Source organism: Oncorhynchus kisutch, unplaced genomic scaffold (assembly GCF_002021735.2).
Source record: "Oncorhynchus kisutch isolate 150728-3 unplaced genomic scaffold, Okis_V2 Okis09a-Okis19a_hom, whole genome shotgun sequence".
NCBI classification, from domain to species: Eukaryota; Metazoa; Chordata; class Actinopteri; order Salmoniformes; family Salmonidae; genus Oncorhynchus; species Oncorhynchus kisutch.
In genome coordinates, this window is record NW_022261985.1 from 1,267,914 (window position 1) to 1,286,891 (window position 18,978).

At 42.1% G+C, this 18,978-nt stretch overlaps 1 long non-coding RNA gene across 1 annotated transcript; it reads left to right on the forward strand.

The window, feature by feature from the left end:
• The first annotated feature begins 16,109 nt into the window (after nucleotides 1-16,109).
• On the forward strand, nucleotides 16,110-17,846 carry LOC109877292 (uncharacterized). Its single transcript, XR_002253172.2, has 2 exons — nucleotides 16,110-16,970; nucleotides 17,156-17,846. It is a non-coding gene; the product is annotated as an uncharacterized LOC109877292 (long non-coding RNA).
• The last annotated feature ends 1,132 nt before the right edge of the window (nucleotides 17,847-18,978 follow it).

Genomic DNA, 18,978 nt, shown 5'->3' on the forward strand with positions numbered 1-18,978 from the left:
TATTGTTTACACTCACTCTGAGAGGTAAGTGGGTTATGTTAGATGAATCATGTGTCCCAAGAACCAAAATGGTGGCTCAGCAGACATCCACCTGATTGGTAAAACCAATAAATGATGTAGCCTAGTAATAACTACAGTGCTCACAGTTTCCTTATCTGACCTTGAAGTTGCTGTGACCTTATGTGACCTTAGGTTATCTATTTTGCTAGGTTGTCAACAGAGTAGGGTTAAGTTGCCCATAGATCCTGATCTTGGGTCAGTTTTGCATTTTCCAAACTAATGGATGAAGTTAGGATTTGGGGATGGGAAGATGATCCTAGATCCTTTTCACTGACGGGTTATTACAGTTTCGAATTACTTTGGTCACTTTTTCAAAACTCTTCACACAGTTCTCCTAACTAACTTTCAGCTTGGCACAGCAGTTAATTTCACATTCAAAATGCCCTAAAACTACAGACACTTCAAACATGTCTCAAATCAACTCGTTCTTCCATAACACTAGCAAAGGTTGTCACTCATAAAACAACGACCTAAACAACACTAACAACAGGTTGCATTACACAATGTTTTCTTTACAAAACAAGAATGACACCTCTCTACTGTTTAGAATTCACTGCAGTATGTTACAGGAATGTATCAGACATGATGCAATATGCTCCAATATGTTTTATGCCTCTGTTGAGCATAACCCTAACCCTAACCCTAACCCTATTATACAGAGACATGATCACATGGAAATATCTCCATTTACTCAGCAAACAGCAAAATAACCTTTAAAAAATGGATTAAACAACATCTCATGGAACAGAGGGGACTGTGAGGGGACACAAACACACAAACATACGCACACACACAAACATACACACACACACACACACACACAAACATACGCACACACACACACACACACATACGCACACACACAAACATACGCACACACACACACATACGTACACACACAAACATACGTACACACACACAGATACGTACACACACAAACATACGCACACACACACACACACATACACACACAAACATACGTACACACATACATACGTACACACATACATACGTACACACATACATACGTACACACATACATACACACACACATATACTTTTAGTAGTGTTGCTTATAAATCGTTGTATTTTAAATGTGTGTGACTGTCCTTGTCTATCAGAGTTTTGTTACTTTGTAATGTTTAGTGTTTTTGTGGACCCCAGGAAGAATAGCTGCTGCTTCTGCTACAGACAATGAGGATCCTAATAAACACACTGTACAGACACTCAAGCACAAACACACACACATATGAAGTTGCACACCCTCCAACTAAAGACACACATTTCCCACTCTAATCAAGACTCAAGAAGCACATTCATAGCACCTTCACACTCACTCAATCCCACACTGCCAAAGAGTGTAGACAAACACACACACACATTGAGAGCAGCAGGTGTAGAGTGGGCGTTAGTAACGAGATGGATGTAATCTGTCAAGATGGCCGTCTCAGATGGAGTGAAACCAAACCATGGCGGACAGCTGGCCTCGTACAAAAAAGTGAACAATTCCAAGAGCTCCAAAACACTCAGTCCCCCACAAAAAAAATGAAGTCTGGAGAGAAGAAAGAGCATTACTGTGTCCCAAAGAGCACCCTATTCCCTATGGGCCCTGGTCGAAAGTAGTGCACCAAATAGGGCATAAGGTGCCAATTGAGATGCGTCCCATGTTTCTTTATTGCAGCACACAAGAGAAAGTAATTCCATTCTCCTCTCCGTCTGTCCTCGGCAGCGGCGATGGCGGCAGGAGACGCAGGTATTCATCAAACTGACACTGTAGATGATTAGGTTCTGTGTTTTCAAGGGGGGGGGGGTCGTAAAGACCTATCTATCCTCTCTGGTGATCAGGCTGTTGCCAAGGTAACAGTAGTAACGCTGGAAATGCTGTCCACACATCACAGAGTAACGTACTAAATATTTTAGGTCTATTTACTATGAGGTGTCTACAGTGATAGAATTATTATATTATTCTTATTCCAAAATGTGAGGACAGCTCCAGTTGTTAGATGTGACGTGATATTGTCTGATTCAGATCAGTAGATAAGTGTGGTCAGAGAGATGCTGTGACATGTAATGAGGGGAAAACTGACTCTGGATCAGAGTTGTCAGGAACAGTGTGTTGTATGTCTCGGGAAACAGCTCAGGGAGAGAAGCTAATCTCTGCTCATTACCAGAGTCTGGCTTCCTGGGCCTAAGGCAGGCAAGAGGATTCTGGTATTCAGACTGCACAGAGAAACCTATTAGGCTGTATCTCAATCCTCTTTCCACAGGGATGAAGGGGGAGATTTGGGGTGTATCTCAATCCTCTTTCCACAGGGATGAATGGGGAGACTTGGGGTGTATCTCAATCCTCTTTCCACAGGGATGAAGGGGGAGATTTGGGGTGTATCTCAATCCTCTTTCCACAGGGATGAAGGGGGAGATTTGGGGTGTATCTCAATCCTCTTTCCACAGGGATGAAGGGGGAGATTTGGGGTGTATCTCAATCCTCTTTCCACAGGGATGAAGGGGGAGATTTGGGGTGTATCTCAAACCTAATTTCCACAGGGATGAAGGGGGAGACTTGAGTTGTATCTCAAACCTCTTTCCACAGGGATGAAGGGGGAGATTTGGGGTGTATCTCAATCCTCTTTCCACAGGGATGAAGGGGGAGATTTGGGGTGTATCTCAAACCTCATTTCCACAGGGATGAAGGGGGAGACTTGAAGTGTATCTCAAACCTCATTTCCACAGGGATGAAGGGAGAGACTTGAAGTGTATCTCTGAGATGTGGCTTCCTCTCCTCATCTCATATACCCTTAGACAACACAGAGTAATCTGTGCAACATTCAACAATCTGTGCAACATTCAAGAATTTCAAAGATTTAGTAGAAGGAAATCAATCAATTGAAATAAATGTATTAGGCTCTAATTTATGGATTTCACATCAATCAATCAATCAATCAAATGTATTTTTAAAGCCCTTTTTACACCTGCCGAGGTCACTGGGCAGGGACACTGCCATGGGAGGGCATAGGCCCACCCACTGGAGAGCCAGGCCCAGTCAATCAGAATGAGTTTTTCCAAACAAAAGGGCTTTATTACAGACAGAAATACCCTTCTGCGCCACCCCACCCCCCCTCTAAAATGACGTTGGAGGCGGCTTATGTTAGAGAAATTAACATGAAATTATCTGGCAACAGCTCTGTTGGACATTCCTGCAGTCAGCATGCCAATTGCAAGCTTCCTCTAAACTTGAGACATCTGTGACATTGTGCTGTGTGACAAAACTGCTCATTTTAGAGTGACCTTTTATTGTCCCCAGCACCTGTGTAATGCTCATTCTCTTTAATCAGCTTCTTGACATGCCACCCCTGTCAGGTGGATGAATATATTGTTAAGTGAGAAATGGTAACTAACAGGGAATAAGCTTTTTGTGCGTATTTAACATTTCTGGGATATTTTATTTCAGCTCATTGAAACTTGGGACCAACACTTTACATGTTGCATTTACATTTTTGTTCAATATATTAGGCTGTATTTCATTCTCAATCCTCTCAGACAGCTGGGGAGATTTGGTATGTGTCTAAATACTCCTTAGAGGCTTCCTCTACTCATGTCCTATACTCTTACACAGTACAGAGAAACCTATTAGGCTGCATCTCAATCCTCTTCTCCAGAGGGATGGATGGGGAGACTTGGGTTGTACCTCAGTAGTCCTACGTGACTTCCTCTGCTCATCTTCTTCTCTTTGTTTGCAGGGATTCTGATAGATCTGGACAGGTGAATCTAACCAAGATGAGAGGGAAAGGAGATAGTAGAGAGAGAAAGGCCTTAGTAGAACCAGAGAGCCGATACAAATGAATCCAAATCTGGAAGCCGTAATAACCGTGGGGGATAACATTAGCTTATTTATAGGTTTGTTGTTGGCAACACAAATAGATCTGGGACCAGGCTAGCACTTGAAAAACAATAGACTGCATTGGAGAGAGGAGATCAGCGATTAGGGTTTTGATGTTCTTCCCTAGTTTATTTCCATCCATCCAGGTGACTGGCTGGGGTGGATGTGTAGCCGATGTGAAATGGCTAGCTAGTTAGCGGTGGTGCGCTCTAGTGACGTTTCAATCGGTGATGTCACTTGCTCTGAGACCTTGAGGTAGTGGTTCCCCTTGCGCTGCAAGGGGCTTTTGTGGAGCGATGGGTAACGAAGCTTCGAGGGTGACTGTTGACGTGTGCAGCGCCTCCCTGGTTCCTGGGTGTAAAAGTCTATACTGTTACAGATGCATAGAAATAGAATCACTAGAATGGGTGCAGCACCTCTGACCATGGCAACTTGACTGGTAAACTCATAGAAATATAAACCTATTGATGTGGATGAATGGTCCTGCATTCAGCCAAACAGAGGAAACCCTACTCAAACAGGAAGGGAGGGACTAAACAGACTTGTCTGATAAGAAACGCTAATTTCTGTTTTCCTTCACAATTAAAAACAAAATATTGTGGATTGCATGCCCGTAAAATGAACACGGTCCTGTTCTTCATAAAACGAACACGGTCCTATTGTTCCTTGTCCTCTGCCCCACATGAAATGCTCTTTCCACCCAAGTACTGCAGACACACAGGCTCGCTTCAACTATTGTTTACACTCACTCTGAGAGGTAAGTGGGTTATGTTAGATGAATCATGTGTCCCAAGAACCAAAATGGTGGCTCAGCAGACATCCACCTGATTGGTAAAACCAATAAATGATGTAGCCTAGTAATAACTACAGTGCTCACAGTTTCCTTATCTGACCTTGAAGTTGCTGTGACCTTATGTGACCTTAGGTTATCTATTTTGCTAGGTTGTCAACAGAGTAGGGTTAAGTTGCCCATAGATCCTGATCTTGGGTCAGTTTTGCATTTTCCAAACTAATGGATGAAGTTAGGATTTGGGGATGGGAAGATGATCCTAGATCCTTTTCACTGACGGGTTATTACAGTTTCGAATTACTTTGGTCACTTTTTCAAAACTCTTCACACAGTTCTCCTAACTAACTTTCAGCTTGGCACAGCAGTTAATTTCACATTCAAAATGCCCTAAAACTACAGACACTTCAAACATGTCTCAAATCAACTCGTTCTTCCATAACACTAGCAAAGGTTGTCACTCATAAAACAACGACCTAAACAACACTAACAACAGGTTGCATTACACAATGTTTTCTTTACAAAACAAGAATGACACCTCTCTACTGTTTAGAATTCACTGCAGTATGTTACAGGAATGTATCAGACATGATGCAATATGCTCCAATATGTTTTATGCCTCTGTTGAGCGTTGCAGATTTGACTGCACTCTCAGACCAGCCTCTCTCATGGATAGATCCTGATTTATTACATGATCAGTTATAGTAGCCCTAATCTCATCTGAGACTACAGCTCTTGTTCTTCCTCTCAGTCTTCTTCCACCACGTATACCTACTCCTCTTCCTCTCCCAGCCACTCTTCTTCCTCTGTCAGCCACTTCTCTATCTCTGGCTGGGTCCATGTTCACATTACAGTACAGCATTATTCCTAAGATGTCCCCTTTTGTATAGATGGTAATGAAATTGAAAGACTAACACCTGGGTAGGTGTTCAGCTACAATGGGAATCAGCTGTGGTTGGTCTAATTGTTTCATAGTATTTCATTTTTTAGGTGTGGAATATATTTCAATACGGTATTACTGTAGAAATGTAGCAAATTGATGTCTTATTCAATTTTGTGTTATTTTAGGTTTTGAACTTAAGTTTAACAGTTTTGAAAAGAGTATGTAAACACGTGCAAATTATCCTGTAGGTACAAAGAGTTTTTTGTGGTGGTTGGGTCTGCGTGAGAAAAGAGTTCATGAAAATTGAAAATTGCCAAAGCAATGAAAAATGATCCACAGTTTAGCCTACATAGACTGCTGTTATGCTCACTGTGTGAAGAGTTTTGAAAAAGTGACCTAAGTATTGAGAAATGGGTCCTAGCGATTGTAAAAAACTGTAACTAACCTACACACACAGTGACTTTCGTGATTATATCTCTACTTGAGACATGGATTGTGTGTATGTGCCATTCAGAGGTTGAATGGGCAAGACAAAAGATTTAAGTGCCTTTGAACGGGGTATGGTAGTAGGTGCCAGGAGCACCGGTTTCAGCGTGTCAAAAACTGCAACTCTGCTGTTTTTTTCATGCTCAACAGTTTCCTGTGTGTATCAAGAATGGTCCACCACCCAAGGGACATTGGAGTCAACATGGGAAGCATTGGAGTCAACATGAGCCAGCATCCCGGTGGAACACTTTTGACACCTTGCCCCGACAAATTGAGGCTGTTCTGAGGGCAAAAGGGGGTGCAACTCAATATTAGGAAGGTGTTCTTAAAGTTTTGTACACTCAGCATACATACAGAGACTTACTGCAATAGTATTGTAGGCATTTTAAATTGTGTTACAGTCACTACAGTAAATTGCAACATAACCACACATTGGGACAATGAATGAAACAGCAACTAGAAGACTATGATTCTGTACAGAGGCACTAGTGTTTTCTTCCCCAATATGCCTCTGAAAGCTGATCTGAGGCCAGATATATCTTACAGACACAGACACGTCATATGTGCTGACACAGCCTCCTCTGCATCAGTGACCATAAACTATCCTAGAGGAGGATGACAGTGTGTGGGTGTGTTTGTACATGTGTTTACATGTGTGTGTGTTCCTGGGAACAGGGCTCAGTTGAAGATTCCTCTGGAGTGCAGTGGCTCTGCAGAGAAAGATTATGTTACTGCTGACTGGCTGAAAGTTACCTCCCCACCCATCCCGCCTCACAACACACACACACACACACACACACACACACTGAATGATATATTATCTGATAGACTTGAGATGATCATGTATCATTATGGTTTTGGCAACATCTTTGCCTCCCAGAAATGAGTGTAAAGTCACATGTGATCCAGGCTAGTGCAAAGCTAAAACTCCAAACCCCAAACCAGACTAAAACTCCAAACCCCAAACCAGACTAAAACTCCAAACCCCAAACCAGACTAAAACTCCAAACCCCAAACCAGACTAAAACTCCAAACCCCAAACCAGACTAAAACTCCAAACCCCAAACCAGACTAAAACTCCAAACCCCAAACCAGACTAAAACTCCAAACCCCAAACCAGACTAAAACTCCAAACCCCAAACCAGACTAAAACTCCAAACCAGTTTACTTTACTGCAGCCCTAAGTCCAAATACAACCAAACAAAAGTATTGGAACACATGCAGCCTGGTACAACTTGTATTTCAACTGTATACCTGTGAACCTTGAGACAGGAGTGGAGGGAGGTAGAAAGAGGGAAGGGGACAGAGAGAGAAAGAAGCAGACAGAGAGAGAGGTCAATTGAGTAAAGAGATGGAGGGATGAAAAGCAACTTGATCTCATAGTTGTTGAAGAGAGAGAGAGAGACAGAAAGAGACATTTGAGAGAGACAGATGAAGACCAAAGGAGCGAAGGAGGAGTGCCAAACCACCCACATCAAATGTTTCAACTGTCTCAGGAAAGTTCAAAAGTCCACTGATATTGAGTCATCAAGGACATATCCAAGTGGATATGACAAGCAAAGACAAAACTGTCTCTTCTGTCAAACAATAAAATAACTCTGACTGTGAGGTGAGAGTGAGACAATGTTCTGTATTGGGAAACAGAGGAAGAAACAGAGGAAGAGAAAGAGCCGCTCAGTTGACAGAGCGTGTTATCGTGAGCACATCACACCCTCTCAAAGCAGCCTGAGACTTACTTTATGAATCGAGGGAGTTAGGGAGGGAGGAAGGAGCGAGGGAGTCAGGTGAGGAGGAGAGGGAGTTAGGGAGGGAGGGAGGAGCGAGGGAGTCAGGTGAGGAGGAGAGGGAGTTAGGGAGGGAGGGAGGAGCGAGGGAGTCAGGTGAGGAGGAGAGGGAGTTAGGGAGGGAGGGAGGAGCGAGGGAGTCAGGTGAGGAGGAGAGGGAGTTAGGGAGGGAGGGAGGAGCGAGGGAGTCAGGTGAGGAGGAGAGGGAGTTAGGGAGGGAGGAAGGAGCGAGGGAGTCAGGTGAGGAGGAGAGGGAGTTAGGGAGGGAGGGAGGAGCGAGGGAGTCAGGTGAGGAGGAGAGGGATGAAGAGAGGGAGGGAAGGTGAATCTGTATTCCTGTAATACTGTAATATATCTGTATATGAGGAATGATGAGTTATTCAATTAATGATTAACGTTGTGAGGTGGGTTATGGGGCGAGTGAACACTAACAAGGGGAAGAGATACCAACTACACTGCCTTTTTTAGGAATCAAGGGTCTTTTCTAGTACACGTATTTTATTGTAGGCCTAGTATTTTATTGTAGACCTAGTATTTTATTGTAGACTTAGTAGACCTAGTATTTTATTGTAGACCTAGTATTTTATTGTAGACTTAGTAGACCTAGTATTTTCTTGTAGACCTAGTAGACCTAGTATATTCTTGTAGGCCTAGTAGACCTAGTATTTTCTTGTAGGCCTGGGAGGCCTAGTATTTTCTTGTAGGCCTGGTATTTTATTGTAGACCTAGTATTTTATTGTAGACTTAGTAGACCTAGTATTTTATTGTAGACTTAGTAGACCTAGTATTTTATTGTAGACCTAGTATTTTATTGTAGACTTAGTAGACCTAGTATTTTCTTGTAGACCTAGTAGACCTAGTATATTCTTGTAGGCCTAGTAGACCTAGTATTTTCTTGTAGGCCTGGGAGGCCTAGTATTTTCTTGTAGGCCTGGTAGGCCTAGTATTTTCTTGTAGGCCTGGTAGGCCTAGTATTTTCTTGTAGGCCTGGTAGGCCTAGTATTTTCTTGTAGGCCTGGTGGGCCTAGTATTTTCTTGTAGGCCTGGTAGGCCTAGTATATTCTTGTAGGCCTAGTAGACCTAGTATTTTATTGTAGGCCTGGTAGGCCTAGTATTTTCTTGTAGGCCTGGGAGGCCTAGTATTTTCTTGTAGGCCTGGTAGGCCTAGTATTTTATTGTAGGCCTGGTAGGCCTAGTATTTTATTGTAGGCCTGGTAGGCCTAGTATTTTCTTGTAGGCCTGGTAGGCCTAGTATTTTATTGTAGGCCTGGTAGGCCTAGTATTTTCTTGTAGGCCTGGTAGGCCTAGTATTTTCTTGTAGGCCTGGGAGGCCTAGTATTTTCTTGTAGGCCTGGTAGGCCTAGTATTTTCTTGTAGGCCTGGTAGGCCTAGTATTTTCTTGTAGGCCTAGTAGACCTAGTATTTTCTTGTATGCCTAGTAGACCTAGTATTTTCTTGTAGACCTAGTATTTTCTTGTAGACCTAGTAGACCTAGTATTTTCTTGTAGGCCTGGTAGACCTAGTATTTTATTGTAGGCCTGGTAGGCCTAGTATTTTATTGTAGGCCTGGTAGACCTAGTATTTTCTTGTAGACCTAGTATTTTCTTGTAGACCTAGTATTTTATTGTAGACCTAGTAGACCTAGTATTTTCTTGTAGGCCTGGTAGGCCTAGTATTTTATTGTAGACCTAGTATTTTCTTGTAGACCTAGTAGACCTAGTATTTTCTTGTAGACCTAGTATTTTCTTGTAGGCCTAGTAGACCTAGTATTTTCTTGTAGGCCTAGTAGACCTAGTATTTTCTTGTAGGCCTAGTATTTTCTTCTAGACCTAGTAGACCTAGTATTTTCTTGTAGACCTAGTATATTCTTGTAGGCCTAGTATTTTCTTGTAGACCTAGTATATTCTTGTAGGCCTAGTATTTTCTTGTAGACCTAGTAGACCTAGTATTTTCTTGTAGGCCTAGTATTTTCTTGTAGACCTAGTAGACCTAGTATTTTCTTGTAGACCTAGTATTTTCTTGTAGACCTAGTAGACCTAGTATTTTCTTGTAGACCTAGTATTTTCTTGTAGACCTAGTATATTCTTGTAGACCTAGTATTTTCTTGTAGACCTAGTATTTTCTTGTAGACCTAGTATTTTCTTGTAGACCTAGTAGACCTAGTATTTTCTTGTAGACCTAGTATATTCTTGTAGACCTAGTATTCTCTTGTAGACCTAGTATTTTCTTGTAGACCTAGTAGACCTAGTATTTTATTGTAGACCTAGTAGACCTAGTATTTTCTTGTAGACCTAGTAGACCTAGTATATTCTTGTAGACCTAGTATTTTCTTGTAGACCTAGTAGACCTAGTATTTTCTTGTAGACCTAGTATTTTCTTGTAGACCTAGTATTTTATTGTAGACCTAGTAGACCTAGTATTTTATTGTAGGCCTCGTAGACCTAGTATTTTCTTGTAGGCCTCGTAGACCTAGTATTTTCTTGTAGGCCTCGTAGACCTAGTATTTTCTTGTAGGCCTACAAAAGAGAGTAGTAGAAAGTAGTAGTAGTAGAAAATATCACAGGTTAGTAAAATAGGGAAACAAGAAGGCCAGATAACAGGTCAATAAATCAGGTTAAGAAGTTGGCCAGATAACAGGTTAGTAAATCATGGAAACAAGTAGGCCAGATAACAGATTTGTTTTGGTCAGCAAAAGTACACCAGAAATATACAAAACATTTAGTGGTATGCTAAATATATGATATACTCTACAAATTAACTTTCAAGGAATACAAGAATCAAGACATATTGTGAAATCAGAACTGCATTGCACCCATAGAGTGAATGAATATAAAATCAGTGAAACACATTACAATAGTCAGCATAGTCGTCAATAGTCCTAGACTATTGAGCACAAGTAGAGATTTGAGCAGAGGAAATAGGCTGACATTCCATTATTCCATGGCATTACAGACAGCCCTATCTTTGAGGTAGGTAGGTGTGTGTGTGTGTGTGTGTGTGTGTGTGTGTGTGTGTGTGTGTGTGTGTGTGTGTGTGTGTGTGTGTGTGTGTGTGTGTGTGTGTGTGTGTGTGTGTGTGTGTGTGTGTGTGTGTGTGTGTGTGTGTGTGTGTGTGTGTGTGTGTGTGTGTGTGAAAGCGGGGCCTAATGTCTGTACTTGTCTTTTCACTGGCTTCTATTCCAGACCTTTGCCTCCTCAATCATGCTGTATTCATCGGTTGTTGTGAGCATTGCTCAATTCTGGGCATTGCTTATTTTCCACAGCCAGAAACAGTTCGCACAACAAAAGGCTATGTACGAAATGAACACACTGACCGTAAAATAATACATATCTGATCAATTGTAATTATTGCCTATAGGCTAAGCCCTTAACGAACTGAGTTTTGTTGCTGAGCTGCCCTCTTGTGGTACAATAATAATACTGATAGTTAAATGTGCCACCTGGTGGAAGAATATGTATGCATGTACTGTATGTATGTACTGTATGTCTGCTACTAATATAAATGTTGCTTATGCTCTCTCCTGTTGTCTATTTTGGCGTGGACCTCTCAAGAGACAACCTGCATACAACTGAACTTTTTTCCAAAATAACCAGATTTTTCCCCCATCCAGGCTGGAATGGCTGGACTTCACTAAAAACAAATGACTGGCGCTCTCTTCAGTAAATATTTTACCTAACCGTCTCTGGACGCTAGAAAAAACAATAACAGTGAACCTCCCCTATACCCAAAATAATCATTTAAACAAAGTGGGTAGCAGAGAACATGTCTATACCGTTTACCATCACTTCTTGGACAGACCAGAGCCTTACATATACAGTTTTAGAAACAGTTCTTTGTCCTTTAAGCATTACATGGCAACATGGGATTTTTGATAGCTTTTTATAAACATTTCATGCAATTCTACATAATTTTACATATTAGCAGAATAGTTTATAATGCCATACAAATTACCAATATTCAGTGGTGTAAAGTACTTCAGTAAAAATACTTTGAAGTACTACATAAGTCGTGTTTTTGGGGTATATGTACTTTACTATTTATATTTGTGATAACTTTTACTTCACTACGTTCATAGATAAATAATTTACTTTTTGCTTTTTCCAGGACAAACAAGAAAAATAAGGAATTTGAAATTATTTATACTTTTACTTTGATACTTAAGTATATTTTTGCAATTACATTTAATTTTGATACTTAGTTAAGTATATTTAAAACGAAACACTTTTAGACTTTTACCCAAGCAGTATTTTACTGGGTAACTTTCACTTTTACTTGAGTCATTTCTATTAAGGTATCTTTACTTTTACTTAGGTATGACAAACGGGTACTTTTTGCACCACTGCCCGAAATTACAGACAAAGAATGGGCAGAGAGATAGTCCTGTGTGTTCATTTTATCATAAACTCAGGGGGAAAAAAAACATCCTCTCACTGTCAACTGCGTTTATTTTCAGCAAACTTAACATGTGTAAATATTTGTATGAACATAACCAGATTTAACAACTGAGACATAAACTGAACAAGTTCCACAGACATGTGACTAACAGAAATGGAATAATGTGTCCCTGAACAAAGGGGGAGTCAAAATCAAAAGTAACAGTCAGTATCTGGTGTGGCCACCAGCTGCATTAAGTACTGCAGTGCATCTCCTCATGGACTGCACCATATTTGACAGTTCTTGCTGTGAGATGTTACCCCACTCTTCCACCAAGGCACCTGCAAGTTGGGGGGAATGGCCCTAGCCCTCACCCTCCGATCCAACAGGTCCCAGACGTGCTCAATGGGATTGAGATCCGGGCTATTCGCTGGCCATGGCAGAACACTGACATTCCTGTCTTGCAGTAAATCACGCACAGAACGAGCAGTACAGCTGGTGGCATTGTCATGCTGGAGGGTCATGTCAGGATGAATTTGCAGGAAGGGTACCACATGAGGGAGGAGGATGTCTTCCCAGTAACGCACGGCATTAAGATTTCCTGCAATGACAACAAGCTCCTTCTAATGATGCTGTGACACACCGCCCAAGACCATGATGGACCCTCCACCTCCAAATTTATCCCGCTCCAGAGTACAGGCCTTTGTGTAAAGCTCATTCCTTCGACAATAAACGCGAATCCAACCATCACCCTAGTGAGACAAAAACCGTTAGTGACGAGCACTTTTTGCCAGTCCTGTCTGGTCCAGCGACGGTAGGTTTGTGCCCATAGGTGACGTTGTTGCCGAGGTCGTCTGGTGAGGACCTGCCTTACAACAGGCCTACAAGCCCTCAGCCTATTGCAGACAGTCTGAGCACTGATGGAGGGATTGTGCGTTCCTGGTGTACCTGTCCCGCAGGTGTGATGTTCGGATGTACCAATCCTGTGCAGGTGTTGTTACACATGGTCTGCCACTGCGAGGACGATCAGCTGTCCTTCCTGTCTCCCTGTAGCACTGTCTTAGGCATCTCACAGTACAGACATTTATTGCCCTCGCCACATCTGCAGTCCTCATGCCTCCTTGCAGCATGCCTAAGGCAAGTTCATGCAGATAAGCAGGGACCCTGGGCATCTTTCCTTTGGTGTTTTTCAGAGTCAGTAGAGAGGCCTCTTTAGTGTCCTACATTTTCATAACTGTGACCTTAATTGCCTACCGTCTGTAAGCTGTTAGTGTCTTAAGGACCGTTCCACAACCATAATTGTTTATTGTTCATTGAGCAAGCATGGGAAGCAGTGTTAAAACCCTTTACAATCAAGATCTGTGAAGTTATTTGGATTTTTACGAATTACATTTGAAAGACACGGTCCTGAAAAAGGGACGTTTCTTTTTTTACTGAGTTTATTTCTCCAATGCCAAATCGGTGTGTCTTGTTTGCAACGAAACTGTCCCTGTTTGCAAATAATGAAATCTGAGACGTCATTAGGAATCTGAGCATGCTACTTCATTTAAGGTTAGACATTCGGTTAGCAGTGTGATTACAGTTAGGTTTTAAATCACATTTTAAGAAGAGAAATTGTAGAAATACACTAGGTGTATGACTTTGTGGCTGTGGTAACTAGTGACAACCCTGTATAGGTGGCGCTAATAATTTTACATTACAGAGAAGTCAACTGTTTTTACTCCGAGCGGAAATGGAGAACAAGAAAAAGAAATGGAGCAAGAACAAGATGGTTGTCAGGAGTAGTGCAGTATTATCATAAGGAGACGTATTCTTGGAAAACGTAGGAGGAATGGAGGGGAAAAGAGAGGGAGAGGAGGTCTAAGAGAGAGAGGGAAGAAGAGGGTGAGCTTGAGTCGGATAAAAATGGTGGGAAAAAGTAGATGGTTTGTTAAATAGGAATGATAGAATGTGTAAGCAGAGGGAGCTGAAGACAGGAGGAGAAATGGAAGTGAATGAGGGTGAAGTATCGGAGGTGGTGGGTGTGGTGAAGTTATCGGGGACCGAGGTATGCACCGAGGATCAGGAGAAAGATGAGTCTGTGACAGTAGGAGGGAAGTTTATGGAAAAAGTGGACTCTTGCCTTTTGGTTGATTCATTTGTGTTTTCACAGTGGGAGAGAAAGAGTTGTATAAAGTGGAATCAGTGAGGGTAACCAGAAGGGCTCTAGTGATAATTGTTTGTGTTTCTGTTGGTCAGAGGGAGAAGGTGCTCGGAGTAAAACAAATGGGGGCAAAGAACGTGAATTGTTTCGCTCTCAAGAAAAGGGCACCAATGAAAGGAGTGATAACTGGGGTAGCAGTAAATATAAAAGTTGACCAGCTGAGGGGAAAGATTTCCGGTGTATGTGATGCTCGTCGTTTGATGCGATGCAGACAGGGTGGCGAGAGTGGGGAAACAGAAGAGTCATTGTCTGTTCGTTTTAGTTTTGAAGTTGAGTCTTTGCCCGACAAAGTGAAGTTAGGAGATATAAATGATCCTGTACGAGCCGAATACATTACGATGTCACAGGTGTCAAGCTTATGGACATGTCTAGGAGGGAGGGGCCAAGGTGTGCAGAAGGGCATGAGACAAAGGAATGTGTAGTATTGGGGAAAGTAGTGGAATGTGTTAATTATAGGGGTGCCCATGGAGCTGGGGATCAGAAATGTCCCGTGCGAGAGAGGCAGGTTGAGGTTTCCAGGGTTAAAGTAGTGCAGAAGTTCTGAGGCAGTGAAGAAAGTAGAGGAAGATGGGTTAATGGGGAGGAGCCAGAAGAGGACTGGCCACCCCACATAGCCTGGTTCCTCTCTAGGTTTCTTCCTAGGTATTGGCCTTTCTAGGGAGTTTTTCCTAGCCACCGTGCTTCTACACCTGCATTGCTTGCTGTTTGGGGTTTTAGGCTGGGTTTCTGTACAGCACTTTGAGATATCAGCTGATGTACGAAGGGCTATATAAATACATTTGATTTGAGTGTTGAGACTAGTTGAGCTATACCAGTACAGAGGGAGGAGTGTTGAGACTAGTTGAGCTATACCAGTACAGAGGGAGGAGTGTTGAGACTAGTTGAGCTATACCAGTACAGAGGGAGGAGTGTTGAGACTAGTTGAGCTATACCAGTACAGAGGGAGGAGTGTTGAGACTAGTTGAGCTATACCAGTACAGAGGGAGGAGTGTTGAGACTAGTTGAGCTATACCAGTACAGAGGGAGGAGTGTTGAGACTAGTTGAGCTATACCAGTACAGAGGGAGGAGTGTTGAGACTAGTTGAGCTATACCAGTACAGAGGGAGGAGTGTTGAGACTAGTTGAGCTATACCAGTACAGAGGGAGGAGTGTTGAGACTAGTTGAGCTATACCAGTACAGAGGGAGGAGTGTTGAGACTAGTTGAGCTATACCAGTACAGAGGGATAAGCCAAACAGTGGGATACCTTTCAGTAAGATTGGATTTTTAGCATTTGTAGAAATTGTTATCAACTGTACTGCAGAGAGGTATGTGGGTGTGTGAGACTTGACATAAGAAGAGTTACAGGGTGTGTTAAGTGGTGATGTCCCATCCTTTCAGGGTGATGGCATGAGGTAGGAATAAATACATGTAATTAGTGGAGTAGGGTGGTGTTAACTTGATTTTATATGACTTTGAAATGAGTGAGTGTAGTGTTCGAAGGTAGGGTGTTTAATTAATACATTTGCCCTTTTCAAGCAATAAACACCCTACCTTCGAACACTACACTCACACACTCTAGTAGGTGGCGGTAATGCAGCAAATTGGATGCCAACCGCCGTTAAACCTCATAGAAGAAGATATTTTTACTCCAAAGGATCATGGGAACTTCCTTTTCAGAAGATAGCGATGTGCTGTCAACGTTTTACGGCTCATTCCATTTTGTGATACTGCAGGGAGGTGGATCGTGGATTTTTAATCTATTAATCTTTTGACTACATTTTTGTTCGTAAGACGCATCATTGTAACGTTAAGTGCATTGAATTCTTTTCCTCGAACATTTTATTTTGATTCTGTTGAATTTATCCAACTGTATAGTTGTGAATTATCTAGCTAATTTAGCTGGCTGAGTTGATATTACAAACGGCTAACTCACAGACACGATTTATTTTTCAACATTTTGTGAAATGTGCTTGGACAGCATGGAAACTGAAGTGGAATTCGAAGTACTGAAACCATGCTGCTCCAGAAGATCTGGTAAACTTTCAAAGTGCAGACTGAGGAAACTTCTCCATTTGAGTTCCGAGGAAGGCCTGAAACGGTGGCGCACCAACCTTGTCAAAGCCACTCTCAAAAAATACATTCGTTACGAACAGAAGAGGGTACTCACTAAACTGGTCAACCAAGAACAACTTTTGACCGACAACTGCGAAGAGATGACGTATATGGCGACCGAGAATATCGGCAGAATTACACGACCACTAGGCGCAATGGCGCCAAAGAACACAACACAGTATCTGATGGACATTGTATACGACGACATGCACATCGACACCAGTTCCAGCCAGTTCAAGTCGCACCCAGTTTCATTTGTTTCTAGCGCCTCTCTTTCACCCAGGAGCGCGTGTGAAAGTTCTCTTGACTTTCAACAGAGGGACTTCGACGAAATGTATCTCCATTTTGAATCATGTTGATCAGGCTTGAACCAGTCTGTGGCAGTGCTGACCAATGCATTGACTCTAAACCTCGCAAACCAAGGTGTGCATAAGGTTATTGTAAATAAGATGTCTATTGTAAATAAGACCCTAGTTAATTACTGCCTGTTTATTTTTATTTTGTGAAGACGTTTAATTTAAAAACGTTAACAAATGTATTTTGAATTTCATTTGACTATGGTCTATTGCACAATCATGTTACATTTTGGGCTTTCCTTGTCCTCACAGCGACGCACCGGACGCTGCCTGTCAGTAGGGGGCGCTCGTTCGCAGCGTCGCTTCCGGTGAAGTTGAGTCCACCGCTAACGTATCCCAGGTAAACCTGCGTCACCAACAGGTAAACGTGGCAGGTAGTAGAGTCATCCAGGTTCAAGGTTCTATGGTGCAATTTGACTTCATTTGGTTGCATTTCATTGACCTCACTACAGGTGTAGTCTCACAGATATGGAGTAATTTGCCTTTGGGCGACTTGGTTGTATACACAGTACCCAGATGTGTTCACGGCCATCTGCTGTATTTACTCTTGTGCGAGCCTTTTTCAGGTCACTCCTACTTGCCTCCTACCTGACTGCAATCAGCTCGGCTGTTGCCAGATCGATGGACACGTGCGGATGACTGAGGAAGGAAGTAAGGTTTCAAGTCCACTTCACATGTAGTGTTGCAGTTCTAATGTACACTTAATGGGTAATACTGACTTGATTAGCAATCATGTTACCAAATGCAAGTTTGAGTAATATTCACTCATTACAGATGTTACCCATAGCAAATACATTCAATCCATTTTTGATTACTTAATGTAAACATTTGTTTAAAAACATGTCGCCAATGACATCGGTGTAAATGTGTTGTATGTGTCTGGACATGTTGAGATCCAAACTTCCTAGTTAAATGCTCTTGTGAATAAAAGTCTGACATATTGCCACTTTGTTAATAGTTTTCTGTACTTTGAAGCTCTTTAGTGTCACTCTGCTTTCACATGTTGGTATTTCAACTAATATGATGTGGCCAGAAATGTGTATTTTTAGGAACTGAGGTAGAATGCACATGGTTCAATTTCAAATTTGGTTGTCAGCAGTCTTGTTGGTCACTCAAGGCAGAACAGTCTAGCCAGCTATCTAGTGATTACTGACCGCGAATCCCCATTAATAGTTGTTTACAGCTATTACTGCCAACATCGCCACCCTGTCAATGTTTAGATTTGCATCAAAATAGCTGTAAACCTATTTCTCTGCCCAATGGCTAAATTAGTAGAATCTCAGACCTGTGAGCGACTGTGGCCCTCGAGTTCAGAATGTTTTTTGCCCATCCCTGCTTTATGGAGCTCTGAGGGAATTTGAATGGTGTAAGGTTTAGCAGTCAGTGCTCACCCATGATAAACATGACTGCATTAGGACAATGACAAGATGGTAACAACCTCGTATGAGACAACTCCCTGTATTTCCTTTCATAAAGGGAGTAAAACTATTCCCTCATCAAATGTAGGCTAGCAATAGTTTTTGATCTCCCCCTCATACACAGGTGTACTTACATGCCCTCTGTATTACTCTGGTTAGAGATTCCAGAAATAGACTCCACCACCACCATGGAAAGAGCTCAATAGCAGTCTCAAATCTATTGAAGGTCAGAGGGGTGGGACCTCTGGCTTTCTCATCCAATGGGTTTTGAGGAAGAGGGGTATGCAATTGAGATTGTCCACATTTCTTGCAGCCTTTTATTATAGGCCTCCTTCAGTTAGGGTTGAGAGCAGACATGCTCTTCCCTTCATGGATGACTGGAAAGCCTTTTGGTGTAGTATTAAGACAGATACTTTAAAACAGCCAGTGAGAGTAAGTTGTGCTGGAATCCTTTTCTGTGAGTGGAGTAAGGTTACATTGCATTAGTCTGCCTGGTCTCCTAGACTAGACGTAACATAGTCAAGAAATTCCAGGACACTCGAATTAGGAGACGTTTGGTATGGTTACTTAAGGCTAAAACGAAGTGTGTGTATCTATATCAAATGTCTAGCAACCCAAAGGTGAGTTTGAATATCACGGACAACTTCAGCATTTTAG